At 40.6% G+C, this 20,876-nt stretch overlaps 2 long non-coding RNA genes across 2 annotated transcripts; one reads left to right on the top strand and one right to left on the bottom strand.

Annotated features, from left to right (window-relative positions):
- Positions 1-299: 299 nt before the first annotated feature.
- On the bottom strand, positions 300-1,018 carry LOC138358377 (uncharacterized). The gene is made up of 3 exons (XR_011225339.1): positions 864-1,018; positions 572-733; positions 300-406 (listed from the first exon to the last, which is right to left on the bottom strand). It is a non-coding gene; the product is annotated as an uncharacterized lncRNA (long non-coding RNA).
- A 9,448-nt stretch (positions 1,019-10,466) lies between these two features.
- LOC138358369 (uncharacterized) lies at positions 10,467-10,992 on the top strand. Its single transcript, XR_011225338.1, has 3 exons — positions 10,467-10,553; positions 10,648-10,784; positions 10,872-10,992. It is a non-coding gene; the product is annotated as an uncharacterized lncRNA (long non-coding RNA).
- The last annotated feature ends 9,884 nt before the right edge of the window (positions 10,993-20,876 follow it).

The following is a 20,876-nucleotide window of genomic DNA, read 5'->3' as shown; positions in this document are numbered from 1 at the left end:
AAATTGCCATGTCCCCCAAGAGAATTCATGTAATTCTCTATTTCAGATATGTAATAGTCCCTAAAGTTGCTTAGGAGTCCTATAGGGTCTGTGGCGAAGGCTGAGGGGATGGAATATTCCAGCCTAGTAAAGAGATTCCCCAGAGCCCCCACCCTATTAATTAAGTGTGGAGTGTCTATAGCATCCTCCTCATCTGGGGAATTTTCATCACTATTTAGGGCATTAAGTCTATTGATGACAGGGGGTCTAAGACCACTAGGGCCCGGCTGAGAGATGTCACCCCTATCACCATCATCACCATCATCATCATCACTCATCGCTTCCTCTCCCCCCTCCCCTCCACCTAAGGGGTTATTGTCACGCTGTGCTTTGTCATGTTCCTCCCCTACCTGCCTCTGAATCGCTCCTGGAATGGAATAATAATAAATAATAATAATATAATAATAATAATAATAATAATAATAATAATAATATAATAATAAAAAGGCAACACCCTCTCACTAATCCCCATGACATAAGTTCTCAAAAAAGATTCTTAAGAGAAATAAAGGTGGAGGGTTTATTCACTCACCACGGGGGCATGTTTGTAGATGTTCAGAGGTCAAGTCCTCACACACAGAGGTCCCACAATTATCACAAGGGGAAGTGTGGTGAGGTCTCAAGGATGTATTTCCACACAAAAAGCACAAGAAGCCATCCTCTCTGGAAGGGAGGGTGGGCTGGCGACGTTTACCTAATGAAGGAAATAGTGTATAATTTATATACACTCTCTCTCCCACACTCATGGAGAAGGGGAAAACCCTTCTTAATATTTTTTTTATTTGAAATAAATGAATAAATAAATATATAAAATACGGTCATACCTCCAGCACAGGTTCTCCTGTGTTCACCACTAGACTGTACACATACAGTTTCTCCACAGAAGAAACATGTGTAACACCTATGAACGAAGAGATGTGATGACCCCCATCCACAAATTCTACAAATATCACCAACTCGAGACATAACGATCACGCTTACCTAAAATAAATAAATAAATAAATATATATATATATATATATATATATATATATATATATATATATATATATATATATAATATATATATATATATCCCCCAGCACTCAAATCACTCCACTTCTCATTCCTGCCCCTACTTATCTATATAAATATATATATATATATATATAATATATAATATATATATATATATTTAATTTATATATATTATATTATATATATATTAATATATATATATATATATATATATATATATATATATATATATAACCCTTATATGAAATAGATACTAATTTACTTACATCTCGGTCTAGACGGGGAGGAGAGTGGATGGTTTGGTCACAATTCAATAATACATGATGTGGGGGAGGTGTAGCGTCCTTTTATTGACTCGGAAACGTGGGGGGCAACGTTGCCACATACAACACCTCTCAGTCCTTTTGTAAGAGAAGGGTTAGGCCTGCTGTAGAAAACTTTTTTTTTTTCTCTCTCTCGTCTGGAGGTCATCACTAGGGGACTTCTACTTCAAAAAAACATCAGGAGGACTGGCTATGTCCTGAGGGAGACACATCCCTTGATGGGTGAATACACTCACACACACACACACACACACACACACACACACACACACACACACACACACACTCACACACACTCTCACACACTCTCACACACACACACACACACACACACACACACACACACACACACACACACACACCACACACACCACACACACACACACACACACACACACACACATATATATAATATATATATATATATATATATATATATATATATATATATATATATATATATATATATAATATGAATATATAAGCGACCACTCCATAGGTAATTGAACCATTTATGGGGAAAATATGGAGGAGTGTGCGTCTGTCACAGACGAGCAACTTAATATTTTCCACCACCCAGCAAGAATATTTGTAGCTGGATTCAGTAATTCTGGGAAAACGACCCTAGTGGGGAATTTATGTGTTAAATACCACGGAAAATTCTCAAAAATTTTAGTGTCATCTGCAAATAATACAGAACACCTCTTTCAAACATTCCATCTCTGCGAAACAAGGTTACTGTCTCCCAGGATCTGATTAACCCACTAGAGTATAAAGATCCTTTTTCAAATGAGTCAGTTTTGTATATAATTGATGACTTATACCTGGAAGCCATACAGAGTCCAATTATAGCCAATATCTTCACAAGAGGGAGACACGGTAATATTTCCGTAATTCTAATTAGTCAAAATTTGTTTCCCCAGGGGAAATACGCCAGGACAATAACTCTGAATTGTAGTCATTATATATTAATGAAGCAGAGAGACATAAGCCAACTTGAAATTTTAAGTGGACAGTTATATGGGCGAAAAACAACTAGTAGTTTCGTTGAAATATACCGTCGGGCAATATCCCAGAACAAGTATGGTTACTTATTGGTCGATCTGACGGTTCCTGAGGCATTACAACTACGAACGAGCATCACCAACGAAGACCACTGTGAAATTGTGTATCAAATGTAATCAACAACGACAACAAAAAAATGTCTCTAACGACACAGAAACGAACAATTCTCACCAGTATCTATAATGACATTTCTAGCCCAGGTGGTTTCACAGGGTCAATTCAAAAATTGTATAAGGCTGCCAGACTTAAAGACCCCAACATTAGTGTTGCAGATGTGAAGGAATTTCTCCATGGGGAGCGATCTTACACATTACATAGAGGAAATTTAGTTAGGTTCCCCCGACGGAAAATATTAGCCCCTAAACCTCGTACCATAATTGCCTGTGACCTAGGGGACTTTTGTAGTTTACAAAAATACAATAATGGTGTTAAATATATTTTAATTTGTGTCGATGTTTATTCCCGCCTAATGCAGACTCAAACTTTAAAAACAAAAAATTCGAGTGAAGTGTTAGTCGCTCTGAAGAAGATATTAGAGGAAACGCCTCAGTTTCTCGGTGTAAGGCGGATATTCACTGACCGAGGTAGAGAATTTTACAACAAGTCAGTTCAAAATTATTTTAATAAGAAAAATATTAAATTATATAGTGTATTTTCGGAAATGAAATCTAGCATAGTGGAGCGAGCCATCAGAACTTTAAAACATAAACTGTATCATTATATGACTCAAGCTAATTCATTAAAATACACCCACATCCTCCCTAAAGTTGTGGACGTGTACAACCACACTTTCCACAGGATGCTAAAAAATACTCCTCATGCCATTCATAAGTTGCAAAATATTGAAGATATACGAAGACAGTTTAAGGTCATGTATTTAAACAATGACTCCTCCATAACTGCCATCAGTCCACGGCTGCACCTTGGACAGCATGTGCGATTGGCAAAGCGCAGGAATATATTTCACAAAGGCTTTTGGCACCAAAATACAGAAGAAATATTTGTAGTGTCACATATTGACAGAACACATCCAATCCCGACATATAAAATCAAAGATTTAAACAACGAGACGATCAGTGGCATGTTTTATGAGCAGGAATTGATTGCAACATCCCTTCCAGACTATTTTCCTGTAACGGTATTACAGTCTAGGAAAACATCGAAAGGACACAGAGAATATTTCGTCAAGTGGAGAGGGTACCCAGATTCTGCCAATAGCTGGATTAAAGCTCAAGACATCGTCAAATTTAACAAAAAATGACAGTTCAAGAGGACTCTCTCGTAGAGAAACATCATCAGTTGTTATTTTTATTAAACAATTTATCACCCAAGAAGCGGAATAAACTAATCAAGGCTTTAAAACGGCAGGAAATTGAATCAATTTGTGAAATTTTTGCCAATTTTCTGAAACGAAACATCCCAGTTCAACCTCAGATAATTAATGGCTTACAGAGATATCAGAACGACATACGATCTGTAGCGCGTAAGAAAACTCCTTTATACAAAAAGAAGCTCATACTGACCTCCAGACGTGGTGGGGCGATATTAGCAGCTCTGCTACCTTTGGCTGTATCGTTAATTTCCTCCCTAATAAGGTAATTGCGTAAATAAGTAACGAGAGAATAAAATGGTGAAAGAATATTGCCTGGTACCACGATTCATAGCTGAAAAATATTTATTTAATAAAAACAAGAACTCACCATCACCTCCTAATGCTGTGGGTCTGCCCTCCCCCGGTGGTGATGGTAGTGAAAGTATGTCCTTCTCTTTAAAAAACGAATCCATCCCAAGTAATAATATTGGGGGAGCCCGTAACCTACCCACCTGCGACTCTGGTAGGGGTGATGGGGGGGTGGGGGAAGAGGACACTCCTTCCTCCCACCTGACAACAACGGGCTGTGGGCGGTGTTGCCGTAGTAGCACCTCCAGACGGGCGGGGCTGGTCACACACCCTTTAAATGACATTGGGGCCCCCGGCGACCGTCGCCCGCCGCCACCCTTAAAAAGAAAAAAAAAAACGCGGGCTGCCCGGCGCGACCATCGCCTTTTAAAAAAAAAATAAATAAAAAAAGGGGACATTCCATCCTCCCGCCCGAAGTGCAAGTAATTGTTGCTGGCCACACTCCACATAAAGCCACCATCACACCCCAAAATCCAAGTCTGGACAACTTAATAAATGTGAATTTTAAAATTGAGGAAATTCCTCATGTCAAAGCATTATTGAACATGTTTGGACAAAACAGCCAACAGGTGATGTGGGATAGTCGCGGAAATTTATTAAAGCCTGTACAAAATTTAAATATTTTAGATATAATTAAAACTCTAGCCTTCACAAAGGGCAATTTAGGGCAAGTGACAAGGAAGATGTAAGGGTTTTACTGAGGGTGGCTGGCATAGACCCAACCCTCATACGTAATTATCGCGCTAGATCTCAGTTAAAAGGGGGGAGGGGTATCCATAGGAGACCCCATTGGGAGCCGTATTGAAGACCTATATGAAGACCATCTTAAAGACCACCATATTCAGTTGCATATCCACCATGGAGCAAGCTTCTAGACCCACTCCTCCCCCAGCTACACCCCCAGAAGACAAATCTCCCTTATTAAAGAAGTTGGTTGCTACTCAGCGGTACTACAAGTATGTCGAACACAAATGTAGATTGATATATGCATTGTGGGATTGTTATGACCGTCTTGTGTTGAGTGCCCCTCCAGAACGGTTTTTTAAGTCATTTGGAGAGACGGTGAAACGTTATGAAGAATATTCATCCCAGGAAATCCAGACGGAGATATGGCAAATGGAAAAATTAACCTTCCAACATCGAGACCAGATTACAGCCTTCGAGACTGGACGGAGTGTGTATGGACTTTTAAGGTAGGGAAGGCAGCCTCTACACCACACCCCATACATCCTCCCCCTCCAGGTGGGGGACACAGGTGTATTTAAAGGCCTCCACCGTCACCCTCGGTCACCATAGTTGACGACGACTCTTCCCCAGTTCCTCTCAACCGCCCCTCCGCCATGGCTTTATCGTCCATTAAGTCAATAGACAGCGACATCACCGACACCCACGCCTTTGGGGTCGGTGATGTCATAGTGTATGACTACCCGCTGCTGTTGTGCGTCCCTATGGACTGGCAAGTGTAATTTGGAAATGTTACAACTATGCCCGTGTGGAACGTGAAGGACTGACTCGTGTCAACAGGGCCACAATACGTTACCGGTCTACCCCGGGTGACATCGAAGTGAAGATAGCTCCCCTACCCTCCGACGGTCAAGACATTGTCGAAGAGCCAGTCTTGTTCTTCCGCCCCACCATCGTGGCGCTAATTTCCGCTTTCGGTGCAGGAGCACCCTTCGAGTCCAACCCTATAGCTCAGGAGCAAGTGCAGTCTTCCTCCGACATCCACTACATCACCAATGTCACCCTGGATACTGCCAAGAATAGGCTATATTGGCTGAAAACAGCCCTAACAAAGGTTGGCAATCTCATGGTAAGAACTCCAACCATGTTTCGGCTGGTGTGCCCCATGGGCTGGGGGCCTCCCGTGATGGCATGGACAACTGGCACAAGGACGTCGGGCCCATGCTCATTTCGCTCAACGCTGAGCTGGGCAAGCATAACAAGGAGCTGGTAATCCTCAAACGTCCCTCTACCGTCACCCCATCGATGGTACCCCTCCCGAATGATGATCCCAGGGGAGAGGGTGATAGTAAAACTATCACCCTAGATGGTGGTGGGGGAGGGTGCCACCACCAGGAAGCTCTTCTCGTTCTACACCACCAGCACCACCAGCCACCCCCAGGAAGAAGAGACACCTACAAGAGTACTCATCCACCTCCAGCGCTGCTCCACCCCCACCCACAACATCTGGCACGGCCAAACGACGGATCGAAACCACTATTGACTTCGACCCCCTCTCAAATCATCGTATTGACACCATCCTCGATGGAGAGTCACAGGAAATATTCCTGTTATCCTCATCACCGAAAAAACAACGAAAGCTGTAACCATCAACGCTCAAAGAAGACGTGCCAGCACCACCACAGTCAGTAACAGCAGCAGCAGCAGCAGCAGCAGCAACAGCAGTACCTCCATCTACAACAGCTTCGGTGGTGGTAGCAGTAGCAGGTCCACCGACGATGGTGACAGTGTTGTCAGCGGTAGTGGTAGCGGCAACGGTACCACCAACTACAGCAGTTCCGGCGGTGACAGCGGCAGCAACAGTACCATCATCGCCGGCAGCGGTAACGGTAGCGGCAGCAGTACCACCAACTACAACGGTTCCAGCGGTGGTAGCAGCAGCAGCAGCAGCAGCAGTACCGTCAGCGGTGGCAGCGGTGTCAGTGGTACCAACAGCTCCCCCAGCAGCAGCGGCAGCAGCGGACGACAGCAGTACCAACAGCTGCTGCTCTTTATATGTAATTTGTTATGGGGGAACAAAATGTAGTTCCCCTGTTGTAGTTCTTTTAAAAGTAATATTTCCTTAGTAGATTAATAAAATAAAATATAAGTAATGATGTTTTATTCCCACCCCAGTCAGTACATAACTTAACAATGGACGAGGAACACTACATATACCTCACTAGCCTCGACCAAGAAGATATATACAACAACACAAGTTCAGCATTTACAAACACCATCCCCACTCTACATTTAAACCCTTCCATTAAACATGAAGTGGCCTTAGTCAACATACTCCTACCCAGACGAATTAACGCTATCATCAAGGATGAGGGGGAGTCTGGTATAGACGTCTATGCTACTTTTAAGCGAGGAACTCTTTCTAAAAGCCCAGAACATCTCATCTACACCTTCACCCCAAAACCAACATATTATCCAGAAACATCACATTCATCACGAGTGAGCTTAGCCGACAAATAATCACCGACATGAAGCTTAGCTTCCGAGGTGATTTCAAAATATACTTCTCAGAAAGAGAACCAATCCTCACCTATGATCAATCCTTAGAGCGAGTATTACTATCCTCTACACTTAACAATGAAGGCACTGGTTCCTTATATTCTCTTAGTCTTCAATTTAAACACAGAATAGCTAATGTACTTGGTTTTGACAGCAGTCGCAAATACACCATTTATCAGGCAAAATCAGATGACATTACAGCAGCCTCAAAGATCGTGGCCTCATTCCCCCCAGACAATGACGGAGGTTGTGACTATTTACTCATTTATAGTGACGTCATCGAGCCGGATCGTTACGGGGGACAAATTGTAAATATCTTAGATGCAATCAATTATCATGACTCTTATTCTAGAGGGGCTCATCCCCTAGTGTACAAGACATTAAATACTAACACGTTGGAGAAGGTGAGCATTAAGATAACAGATCAGTTTGGGCGAAAGGTTAGTTTTGAAGATGGGAGGTCGGTTACGGTAGTCTTACACCTCCGCCCTAAGGTATAACAATATAATCTATATAAATATAAATATATATATATATATATATATATATATATATATATATATATATATATATATATATATATATATAATATATATATAGAAGTGTTTACCCACATCATCGGTTATTATAAGAAGAGGAGTCGGGATGCGAGTACCTTTCCACACACCCTCCCAGAAGGAGTATGGGGAGATCTTCTCCCCCCTCTCTGGGAGATACGGGGTGAGGGGGGGAGCGATGAATGACATACGCACATTCCAAGCGCCTTATCTCAGATCTGGTGGTGGTTTTTTTGGGACCTTAGCCGGCTTGGCTCGACGAGCCATACCATTTTTCATGAAAACTGTAACGCCGACTGCTATCGATTTTGGGAAAAATGTTCTTGGTGATTTAACCAGTGGTAGACGGGATGTAAAGAGCGCTCTGAGAACTCACGGTATTGATGCTCTTAAGACTGTGGGGAAGAAATTGGTAGCAGGCGGGAAAATTAAAAGACTCTCTAGGAGAAGAAAAAATAAAAATAATAAATGTAAACGAGCCCTTGGGTATAAAAATGATGTATTTTCACTACAGTAAGCAGTCATACTTCACCTTTCGGAGGAGATCATGGCGGAGGCTAGTGGAGCTGGGTTGAAAATCCCTGTAGAATATTATACTTCCAGTATTATTGACCAATTTCCTAGAAGTAACAGAATACGTAATGTGGAGAGTTCAATTGCCTCCACACAGCAAATAGACATTCTACCTGTTAACCTCCCTATTAATCAACGTTTGCGGGATAATTACTTAGAATTCCGCATCCCCGGAACCCAGGGCGCCTTCTTAGATTTAGCTAATATTGTTATAGATTTTAAGGTATCTTTAACGAAAGATGACGATACCACAAAATTGGAAGAGGATGACCATGTGGAATTTGTTAATGGGTTGTCAAATACCATGTTTAAAGGTGTTCAGGTGTTTTTAGGAGAGCAGGTAGTTGAAACAAATTCTAATTTTAATTATTGGTCGTTTATTAAATTAATTACCTCCATGCCTCCATCAAAAATGTCTTCCTTGGGGAGGATTGGAGCCTTTCGTAGGGACTGGAGTGATGATGGTGTAATCCCTAACGAATTTACTAATACATTTTTTACTGGGGCAACCGCCAAGGATAAAAAATTTATGACCGATTTAAAAGGTAAAGGATTGTCAATGTGTTTTCCCCTACTATTGGACGTAACAACCCTAGACCAATACATATTAGATAATATAGATGTGCGCCTAAGATTGGAGCTCTCCCCACATGCTTGGGTGCTAAATACAAGTGTGGACGATGGCTCTAAGTATCGGCTGCATATGGATTATGCTAAGTTGTGGGTAACACGAGTGTTCCCCTACCCAAGTGCTTACCTAGCCTTAAACAGCTCACTGTTAGCATCCCCCGACCCCATAAGCTATACTTTCAATAAAACCATTTCTAAAACATATGTCCTAGCAGGGAATCAAACTAGTCTCTTAATTGATCAGCCTTGGGCGCAAGTAATTCCTCACAGGATATTCATGGTAATTGTGCCAATGAATTATTTCGCTGGCCTTCACCAAGGTAATGGATTATATTTTGAAAATGCAAAACTGAAAAATATGCCATGTATTTGAACAATAATGCAATTTACCGAATTGGTGGTGATTTCGACAATCATTATGCCCGCCTTTATTACGAAACTTTGAAGACATTAGGCTTAGAGCGTGATTCACTTCTAGCCTATGACACTTTTAATAAGGGAAGATCGATATTCGCCTTTGACTTAACCACCATTCAAACAAAGGATTCCCTCCCTGTGGAGAAATCTGGCAACTTGCGTATGGAGCTTGAGTTTGGTGGTGGTGTTACATATAACAGGCTGGTTTTACTGTTTGGGGAAACGACCGGGGTACTATCCATCGACGGACAGAGAACTGTTCTGTGTGACGTGCGAGCTTAAAAACATAATGAATTGTAATGATATAAATATTAATTTAAAAAATAATCTAGGGGATCGAGCACTCTACCTAGGTTGTTATAATGCTGATGAAATAGAACATTTAAATATCTCATCAAGAAAACCTATTGTTCTCATAACTAATATTTTACCATCACATAGCAGATTAACTATGGGACATTGGGTAGCTATTTATGTTGATAAAGTTAAACATCGAATGTTTTTTTTCGATAGTTATGCAATGTCGGCGGTTACTTATGGACATTATTTTCAAGGATTTATTAAAACTAACACAATAACAAAGGTGTTTGGAATGTGCTACAGACTCCAGAGTGATTTTACCCTTGCTTGTGGACTGTATTGCGTAATGTTCGTCCATAGGGTGAGTCACCTGGGGTTGCCTTCAACAGTACATTACTTACATAATGTATTTTCAAGCGTTAGTTTAAAATTAAATGATAAACGTGCCCTCGCTTATGCGAGACGATATTTTCCTATGAAACATCACTGTGTTAGGACATTTTGTAGAGGAGTAAGGGTTGGTTCTTATAGGTGGTGTAGAGAATATTTTTGTTAGCTAGGCAACCCACCTAACAGGGGGATTACCCCACATATAAAACCCTCTCACCCCACAACCTCCCTAGAAGACCCCCATCCCCCTTATCCTACAAATGGAAGGCGTCTCCCCAGAAACACACGCAGGGAAGATTGAAGTCCTTGAAGGGCCTGGTTAGTATTACCCTCACTTTCTGGTAAAGATTTATTTTTTTTCCCACAATAGAAAGTTTGCTCAACCTCTATTTTACCTCTTCTTTTTTTTCAGTGCAATTCTTAGGACCTGTCCACATTTGTAGAGTAGTAATTCTACGAGGAAGGTCTGCCCCAAACAAGATGCTGTTACGTACCCTAATTGATGATGCCTGCTGTAGAGGACACAAGGTCGCTCCTGCAGGGGGAGAGGTATGTACTAACTGTTCTTAGAGGAAATAGAATATTTTTCAAATAAAAGATATAGTCCTATAAATTATTTTCCCCATCTCTTTCCAGAACACTTCAGATGAGAGTCAGAAGGAAAGTCGTCCAAAAGGCAACCAGCCAACTCACCCCACTCCCCCAAAGAGGGGGGAGGGGGTCAAGACCTCCCCCCACTCACCACGGATGGGGAGACGTCAGAATTCTACTCAGATGAGGAAGGGGAGGTGGAGGGGGGAGAGGGATAGGGGTCATAATTAACTTCTTATACATCATTTGTGATTTTTACCTAATAAAACATTAATAAATTCTTTGATTTTTTTTAACCCCTGGAGGAGATTTATAATTTAATACCCCTATATAAGACCCACTCAACCTCCGCTGGGTGTGGAACTCTGTTACGGTAAAGTCAAGGCCATTAGGTGCGAGGAAGGGTACGGGCGACCACCCTCACCGGGAGGAACCTGTTTTACACCTGCCCCATAGAGGAATGTGGGGGCGTAACTGGCACTCACCCACGAGTGTTTATTATACAAATAAATTCATTTTTACTTAAATATATTGTCATACTTTACTGTATAAATGAACATGATCATAGTGGCACATAATAGATACCTATCTTCACTGTTTTTTCGACTGCTACCACTCACACCTTGGGTGACCTAATATGGAGTGGCACTATGTGGCTCCCCGCTTCTGATTTTCTTATCTGATCTACATACATAGGTGGGGCTATCTGTCACCAAAATATCTACTTAGGTGCAGAGAGTCAGAATTCGGCTCAAAAATCACGCTCAGGAGTCAAATTTCCGACATTTCAGACATTTTGAAAACTGCAGGGGGGTTTGGGCAAAATATGTCCCATCGCCGTTTTCAGTAATTGGCATATTTTCGGTACAAAATATCGTAATTTGAAACTGAAAATAGGTGCAGAGAGTAAGAATTCGGCTAAAAAATCACGCTCAGGAGTCAAATTTCCGACATTTCAGACATTTTAAAAACTGCAGGTGGGTTTGGGCAAAATATGACCATCGCCGTTTTCAGTAATTGGCATATTTTCGTTATAAAAATTCGTAATTTGAAACTGAAAATAGGTGCAGAGAGTCAGAATTCGGCTCAAAAATCACGCTCAGGAGTCAAATTTCCGACATTTCAGACATTTTAAAAACTGCAGGGGGGTTTGGGCAAAATATGACCCATCGCCGTTTTCAGTAATTGGCATATTTTCGTTATAAAATTCGTAATTTGAAACTGAAAATAGGTGCAGAGAGTCAGAATTCGGATAAAAAATCACGCTCAGGAGTCAAATTTCCGACATTTCAGACATTTTGAAAACTGCAGGGGGGTTTGGGCAAAATATGACCCATCGCCGTTTACAGTAATTGGCATATTTTCGGTATGAAACTTCGAAATTTGAAACTGAAAATAGGTGCAGAGAGTCAGAATTCGGATAAAAAATCACGCTCAGGAGTCAAATTTCCGACATTTCAGACATTTTGAAAACTGCAGGGGGCTTTGGGCAAAATATGATCCATCGCCGTTTGCAGTAATTGGCATATTTTCGGTTTGAAACGTCGTAATTTGAAACTGAATATAGGTGCAGAGTCAGAATTCGGATCAAAAATCACGCTCAGGTGTCAAATTTCCGACATTTCAGACATTTTAAAAACTGCAGGGGGGTTTGGGCAAAATATGACCCATCGCCGTTTTCAGTATTTGGCATATATTCGGTATGAAACGTCGTAATTTGAAACTGAAAATAGGTGCAGAGAGTCAGAATTCGGCTCAAAAATGACGCTCAGGTGTCAAATTTCCGACATTTCAGACATTTTAAAAACTGCAGGGGGGTTTGGGCAAAATATGACCCATCGCCGTTTTCAGTATTTGGCATATATTCGGTATGAAACGTCGTAATTTGAAACTGAAAATAGGTGCAGAGAGTCAGAATTCGGCTCAAAAATGACGCTCAGGAGTCAAATTTCCGACATTTCAGACATTTTAAGAACTGCAGGGGGGTTTGGGCAAAATATGACCCATCGCCGTTTTCAGTAATTGGCATATTTTCGTTATAAAAATTCGTAATTTGAAACTGAAAATAGGTGCAGAGAGTCAGAATTCGGATAAAAAATCACGCTCAGGAGTCAAATTTCCGACATTTCAGACATTTTAAGAACTGCAGGGGGGTTTGGGCAAAATATGACCCATCGCCGTTTTCAGTAATTGGCATATTTTCGTTATAAAAATTCGTAATTTGAAACTGAAAATAGGTGCAGAGAGTCAGAATTCGGATAAAAAATCACGCTCAGGAGTCAAATTTCCGACATTTCAGACATTTTGAAAACTGCAGTGGGGTTTGGGCAAAATATGACCCATCGCCGTTTACAGTAATTGGCATATTTTCGGTATGAAACTTCGAAATTTGAAACTGAAAATAGGTGCAGAGAGTCAGAATTCGGATAAAAAATCACGCTCAGGAGTCAAATTTCCGACATTTCAGACATTTTGAAAACTGCAGGGGGGTTTGGGCATAATATGACCCATCGCCGTTTTCAGTAATGGCATATTTTCGGTATAAAAAGTCGTAATTTGAAACCGAAAATAGGTGCAGAGAGTCAGAATTCGGCTCAAAAATCACGCTCAGGAGTCAAATTTCCGACATTTCAGACATTTTGAAAACTGCAGGGGAGGTGTGGGCAAAATATGACCCATCGCCGTTTTCAGTAATTGGCATATTTTCGGTTTAAAAAGTAGTAATTTGAAACTGAAAATAGGTGCAGAGAGTCAGAATTCAGCTCAAAAATCCCGCTCAAGAGTCAAATTTCCGACATTTCAGACATTTTAAAATCTGCAGGGGGGTTTGGGCAAAATATGACATGACACAATGCCGTTTTCAGTAATTGGCATATTTTCGGTATGAAAAGTCGTAATTTGAACAGAAAATAGGTGCAGAGAGTCAGAATTCGGCCCAAAAATCACGCTAAGGAGTCAAATTTCCGACATTTCGGACATTTTGAAAACTGCAGGCGGGTTTGGGCAAAATATGACCCATCGCCGTTTTCAGTAATTGGCATATTTTCGGTATAAAAAGTCGTAATTTGAAACTGAAAATAGGTGCAGAGAGTCAGAATTCGGATAAAAAATCACGCTCAGGAGTCAAATTTCCGACATTTCAGACATTCCGAAAACTGCAGGGGGGTTTGGGCAAAATATGACCCATCGCCGTTTTCAGTAATTGGCATATTTTCGGTATAAAAAGTCGTAATTTGAAACTGAAAATAGGTGCAGAGAGTCAGAATTCGGATAAAAAATCACGCTCAGGAGTCAAATTTCCGACATTTCAGACATTTTGAGAACTGCAGGGGGGTTTGGGCAAAATATGACCCATCGCCGTTTTCAGTAATTGGCATATTTTCGGTATAAAAAGTTGTAATTTGAAACTGAAAATAGGTGCAGAGAGTCAGAATTTGGATAAAAAGTCACGCTCAAGAGTCAAATTTCCGCCATTTCAGACATTTCGAAAACTGCAGGGGGTTTGGGCAAAATATGACCCATCGCCATTTACAGTAATTGGCATATTTTCGGTATGAAACGTCGTAATTTGAAACTGAAAATAGGTGCAGAGAGTCAGAATTCTGCTCAAAATCACGCTTAGGAGTCAAATTTCCGACATTTCAGACATTTTAAAAACTGCAGGGGGGTTTGGGCAAAATATGACCCATCACCGTTTTCAGTAATTGGCATATTTTCGGTATAAAAAGTCGTAATTTGAAACTGAAAATAGGTGCAGAGAGTCAGAATTCGGATAAAAAATCACGCTCAGGACTCAAATTTCCGACATTTCAGACATTTTGAAAACTGCAGGGGGGTTTGGGCAAAATATGACCCATCGTCGTTTGCAGTAATTGGCATATTTTCGGTATGAAACGTCGTAATTTGAAACTGAAAATAGGTGCAGAGAGTCAGAATTCGGATTAAAAATCACGCTCCGGTGTCAAATTTCCGACATTTCAGACATTTTAAAAACTGCAGGGGGTTTGGGCAAAATATGACCAATCGCCGTTTTCAGTAATTGGCATATTTTCGGTATGAAACGTCGTAATATGAAACTGAAAATCGGTGCAGAGAGTCAGAATTCGGCTCAAAAATCACGCTCAGGAGTCAAATTTCCGACATTTCAGACATTTTGAAAACTGGAGGGGGGTTTGGGCAAAATATGACCCATCGCCGTTTTCAGTAATTGGCTCATTTTCGGTCCAAAAGAGCGTAATTTGAAACTGAAAATAGGTGCAGAGAGTCAGAATTCGGATACAAAATCACGCTCAGGAGTCAAATTTCCGACATTTCAGACATTTTAAAAACTGCAGGGGGGTTTGGGCAAAATATGACCCATCGCCGTTTTCAGTAATTGGCATATTTTCGTTATAAAAATTCGTAATTTGAAACTGAAAATAGGTGCAGAGAGTCAGAATTCGGATAAAAAATCACGCTCAGGAGTCAAATTTCCGACATTTCAGACATTTTGAAAACTGCAGGGGGTTTGGGCAAAATATGACCCATCGCCGTTTACAGTAATTGGCATATTTTCGGTATGAAACTTCGAAATTTGAAACTGAAAATAGGTGCAGAGAGTCAGAATTCGGATAAAAAATCACGCTCAGGAGTCAAATTTCCGACATTTCAGACATTTTGAAAACTGCAGGGGGCTTTGGGCAAAATATGATCCATCGCCGTTTGCAGTAATTGGCATATTTTCGGTTTGAAACGTCGTAATTGAAACTGAATATAGGTGCAGAGTCAGAATTCGGATCAAAATCACGCTCAGGTGTCAAATTTCCGACATTTCAGACATTTTAAAAACTGCAGGGGGGTTTGGGCAAAATATGACCCATCGCCGTTTTCAGTATTTGGCATATATTCGGTATGAAACGTCGTAATTTGAAACTGAAAATAGGTGCAGAGAGTCAGAATTCGGCTCAAAAATGACGCTCAGGTGTCAAATTTCCGACATTTCAGACATTTTAAAAACTGCAGGGGGGTTTGGGCAAAATATGACCCATCGCCGTTTTCAGTATTTGGCATATATTCGGTATGAAACGTCGTAATTTGAAACTGAAAATAGGTGCAGAGAGTCAGAATTCGGCTCAAAAATGACGCTCAGGAGTCAAATTTCCGACATTTCAGACATTTTAAGAACTGCAGGGGGGTTTGGGCAAAATATGACCCATCGCCGTTTTCAGTAATTGGCATATTTCGTTATAAAAATTCGTAATTTGAAACTGAAAATAGGTGCAGAGAGTCAGAATTCGGATAAAAAATCACGCTCAGGAGTCAAATTTCCGACATTTCAGACATTTTAAGAACTGCAGGGGGGTTTGGGCAAAATATGACCCATCGCCGTTTTCAGTAATTGGCATATTTTCGTTATAAAAATTCGTAATTTGAAACTGAAAATAGGTGCAGAGAGTCAGAATTCGGATAAAAATCACGCTCAGGAGTCAAATTTCCGACATTTCAGACATTTTGAAAACTGCAGTGGGGTTTGGGCAAAATATGACCCATCGCCGTTTACAGTAATTGGCATATTTTCGGTATGAAACTTCGAAATTTGAAACTGAAAATAGGTGCAGAGAGTCAGAATTCGGATAAAAATCACGCTCAGGAGTCAAATTTCCGACATTTCAGACATTTTGAAAACTGCAGGGGGGTTTGGGCATAATATGACCCATCGCCGTTTTCAGTAATGGCATATTTTCGGTATAAAAAGTCGTAATTTGAAACCGAAAATAGGTGCAGAGAGTCAGAATTCGGCTCAAAAATCACGCTCAGGAGTCAAATTTCCGACATTTCAGACATTTTGAAAACTGCAGGGGAGGTGTGGGCAAAATATGACCCATCGCCGTTTTCAGTAATTGGCATATTTTCGGTTTAAAAAGTAGTAATTTGAAACTGAAAATAGGTGCAGAGAGTCAGAATTCAGCTCAAAAATCCCGCTCAAGAGTCAAATTTCCGACATTTCAGACATTTTAAAATCTGCAGGGGGTTTGGGCAAAATATGACATGACACAATGCCGTTTTCAGTAATTGGCATATTTTCGGTATGAAAAGTCGTAATTTGAACAGAAAATAGGTGCAGAGAGTCAGAATTCGGCCCAAAAATCACGCTAAGGAGTCAAATTTCCGACATTTCGGACATTTTGAAAACTGCAGGCGGGTTTGGGCAAAATATGACCCATCGCCGTTTTCAGTAATTGGCATATTTTCGGTATAAAAAGTCGTAATTTGAAACTGAAAATAGGTGCAGAGAGTCAGAATTCGGATAAAAAATCACGCTCAGGAGTCAAATTTCCGACATTTCAGACATTCCGAAAACTGCAGGGGGGTTTGGGCAAAATATGACCCATCGCCGTTTTCAGTAATTGGCATATTTTCGGTATAAAAAGTCGTAATTTGAAACTGAAAATAGGTGCAGAGAGTCAGAATTCGGATAAAAAATCACGCTCAGGAGTCAAATTTCCGACATTTCAGACATTTTGAGAACTGCAGGGGGGTTTGGGCAAAATATGACCCATCGCCGTTTTCAGTAATTGGCATATTTTCGGTATAAAAAGTTGTAATTTGAAACTGAAAATAGGTGCAGAGAGTCAGAATTTGGATAAAAAGTCACGCTCAAGAGTCAAATTTCCGCCATTTCAGACATTTCGAAAACTGCAGGGGGTTTGGGCAAAATATGACCCATCGCCATTTACAGTAATTGGCATATTTTCGGTATGAAACGTCGTAATTTGAAACTGAAAATAGGTGCAGAGAGTCAGAATTCTGCTCAAAAATCACGCTTAGGAGTCAAATTTCCGACATTTCAGACATTTTAAAAACTGCAGGGGGTTTGGGCAAAATATGACCCATCACCGTTTTCAGTAATTGGCATATTTTCGGTATAAAAAGTCGTAATTTGAAACTGAAAATAGGTGCAGAGAGTCAGAATTCGGATAAAAAATCACGCTCAGGACTCAAATTTCCGACATTTCAGACATTTTGAAAACTGCAGGGGGTTTGGGCAAAAATGACCCATCGTCGTTTGCAGTAATTGGCATATTTTCGGTATGAAACGTCGTAATTTGAAACTGAAAATAGGTGCAGAGAGTCAGAATTCGGATTAAAAATCACGCTCCGGTGTCAAATTTCCGACATTTCAGACATTTTAAAAACTGCAGGGGGGTTTGGGCAAAATATGACCAATCGCCGTTTTCAGTAATTGGCATATTTTCGGTATGAAACGTCGTAATATGAAACTGAAAATCGGTGCAGAGAGTCAGAATTCGGCTCAAAAATCACGCTCAGGAGTCAAATTTCCGACATTTCAGACATTTTGAAAACTGGAGGGGGGTTTGGGCAAAATATGACCCATCGCCGTTTTCAGTAATTGGCTCATTTTCGGTCCAAAAGAGCGTAATTTGAAACTGAAAATAGGTGCAGAGAGTCAGAATTCGGATACAAAATCACGCTCAGGAGTCAAATTTCCGACATTTCAGACATTTTGAAAACTGCAGGGGGGTTTGGGCAAAATATGACCCATCGCCGTTTTCAGTAATTGGCATATTTTCGGTATAAAAAGTCGTAATTTGAAACTGAAAATAGGTGCAAAGAGTCAGAATTCGGCTCAAAAATCACGCTCAGGAGACAAATTTCCGACATTTCAGACATTTTGAAAACTGCAGGGGGGTTTGGGCAAAATATGACCCATCGCCGTTTTCAGTAATTGGCATATTATCGGTACAAAAAGTCGTAATTTGAAACTGAAAACAGGTGCAGAGAGTCAGAATTCGGATAAAAAATCACGCTCAGGAGTCAAATTTCCGACATTTCAGACATTTTAAAAACTGCAGGGGGGTTTGGGCAAAATATGACCCATCGCTGTTTACAGTAATTGGCATATTTTCGGTATGAAAGGTCGTAATTTGAAACTGAAAATAGGTGCAGAGAGTCAGAATTCGGCTCAAAAATCACGCTCAGGAGTCAAATTTCCGACATTTCGGACATTTTGAAAACTGCAGGGGGGTTTGGGCAAAATATGACCCATCGCCGTTTTCGATAATTGGCATATTTTCGGTATGAAACGTCGTAATTTGAAACGGAAAATAGGTGCAGAGAGTCAGAATTCGGCTCAAAAATCACGCTCAGGAATCAAATTTCCGATATTTCAGACATTTTGAAAACTGAAGGGGGTTTGTGCATTCTATGACCCATCGCCGGTTTCAGTAATTGGCATATTTTCGGTATAAAAAGTCGTAATTTGAAACTGAAAATAGGTGCAGAGAGTCAGAAATCGGATAAAAAATCACGCTCAGGAGTCAAATTTCCGACATTTCAGACATTTTGAAAACTGCAGGGGGGTGTGGGTAAAATATGACCCATCGCCGTTTTCAGTAATTGGCATATTTTCGGTAAAAAGTCGTAATTTGAAACTGAAAATAGGTGCAGAGAGTCAGAATTCGGCTCAAAAAGCCCGCTCAAGAGTCAAATTTCCGACATTTCAGACATTTTAAAAACTGCAGGGGGGTTTGGGCAAAATATGACATGACACATCGCCGTTTTCAGTAATTGGCATATTTCGGTATGAAAAGTCGTAATTTGAAACTGAAAATAGGTGCAGAGAGTCAGAATTCGGATAAAAAATCACGCTCAGGAGTCAAATTTCCGACATTTCAGACATTTTAAGAACTGCAGGGGGGTTTGGGCAAAATATGACCCATCACCGTCTTCAGTAATTGGCATATTTTCGTTATAAAAATTCGTAATTTAAAACTGAAAATAGGTGCAGAGAGTCAGAATTCGGATAAAAAATCATGCTCAGGAGTAAAATTTCCGACATTTCAGACATTTTGAAAACTGCATGGGGGTTTGGGCAAAATATGACCTATCGCCGTTTACAGTAATTGGCATATTTTCGGTATGAAACGTCGTAATTTGAAACTGAAAATAGGTGCAGAGAGTCAGAATTCGGCTCAAAAATCACGCTCAGGAGTCAAATTTCCGACATTTCAGACATTTTAAAAACTGCAGGGGGGTTTGGGCAAAATATGACGCATCGCCGTTTTCAGTAATTGGCATATTTTCGGTATAAAAATTCGTAATTTGAAACTGAAAATAGGTGCAGAGAGTCAGAATTCGGATAAAAAATCACGCTCAGGAGTCAAATTTCCGACTTTTCAGACATTTTGAAAACTGCAGGGGGGTTTGGGCAAAATATGACCCATCGCCGTTCACAGTAATTGGCATTTTTTCGGTATGAAACTTCGAAATTTGAAACTGAAAATAGGTGCAGAGAGTCAGAATTCGGACAAAAAATCACGCTCAGGAGTCAAATTTCCGACATTTCAGACATTTTGAAAACTGCAGGGGGGTTTGGGCAAAATATGATCCATCGCCGTTTGCAGTAATTGGCATATTTTCGGTTTGAAACGTCGTAATTTGAAACTGAATATAGGTGCAGAGAGTCAGAATTCGGATAAAAAATCACGCTCAGGAGTCAAATTTCCGACATTTCAGACATTTTAAAAACTGCAGGGGGGTTTGGGCAAAATATGACCCATCGCCGTTTTCAGTATTTGGCATATATTCGGTATGAAACGTCGTAATTTGAAACTGAAAATAGGTGCAGAGAGTCAGAATTCGGCTCAAAAATCACGCTCAGGAGTCAAATTTCCGACATTTCAGACATTTTAAAAACTGCAGGGGGGTTTGGGCAAAATATGACGCATCGCCGTTTTCAGTAATTGGCATATTTTCGTTATAAAAATTCGTAATTTGAAACTGAAAATAGGTGCAGAGAGTCAGAATTCGGATAAAAAATCACGCTCAGGAGTCAAATTTCCGACTTTTCAGACATTTTGAAAACTGCAGGGGGGTTTGGGCAAAATATGACCCATCGCCGTTCACAGTAATTGGCATTTTTTCGGTATGAAACTTCGAAATTTGAAACTGAAAATAGGTGCAGAGAGTCAGAATTCGGACAAAAAATCACGCTCAGGAGTCAAATTTCCGACATTTCAGACATTTTGAAAACTGCAGGGGGGTTTGGGC

Source organism: Procambarus clarkii, chromosome 7 (assembly GCF_040958095.1).
Source record: "Procambarus clarkii isolate CNS0578487 chromosome 7, FALCON_Pclarkii_2.0, whole genome shotgun sequence".
Taxonomy (NCBI): domain Eukaryota; kingdom Metazoa; phylum Arthropoda; class Malacostraca; order Decapoda; family Cambaridae; genus Procambarus; species Procambarus clarkii.
This window is presented reverse-complemented; position numbering and strand designations above follow the sequence as displayed.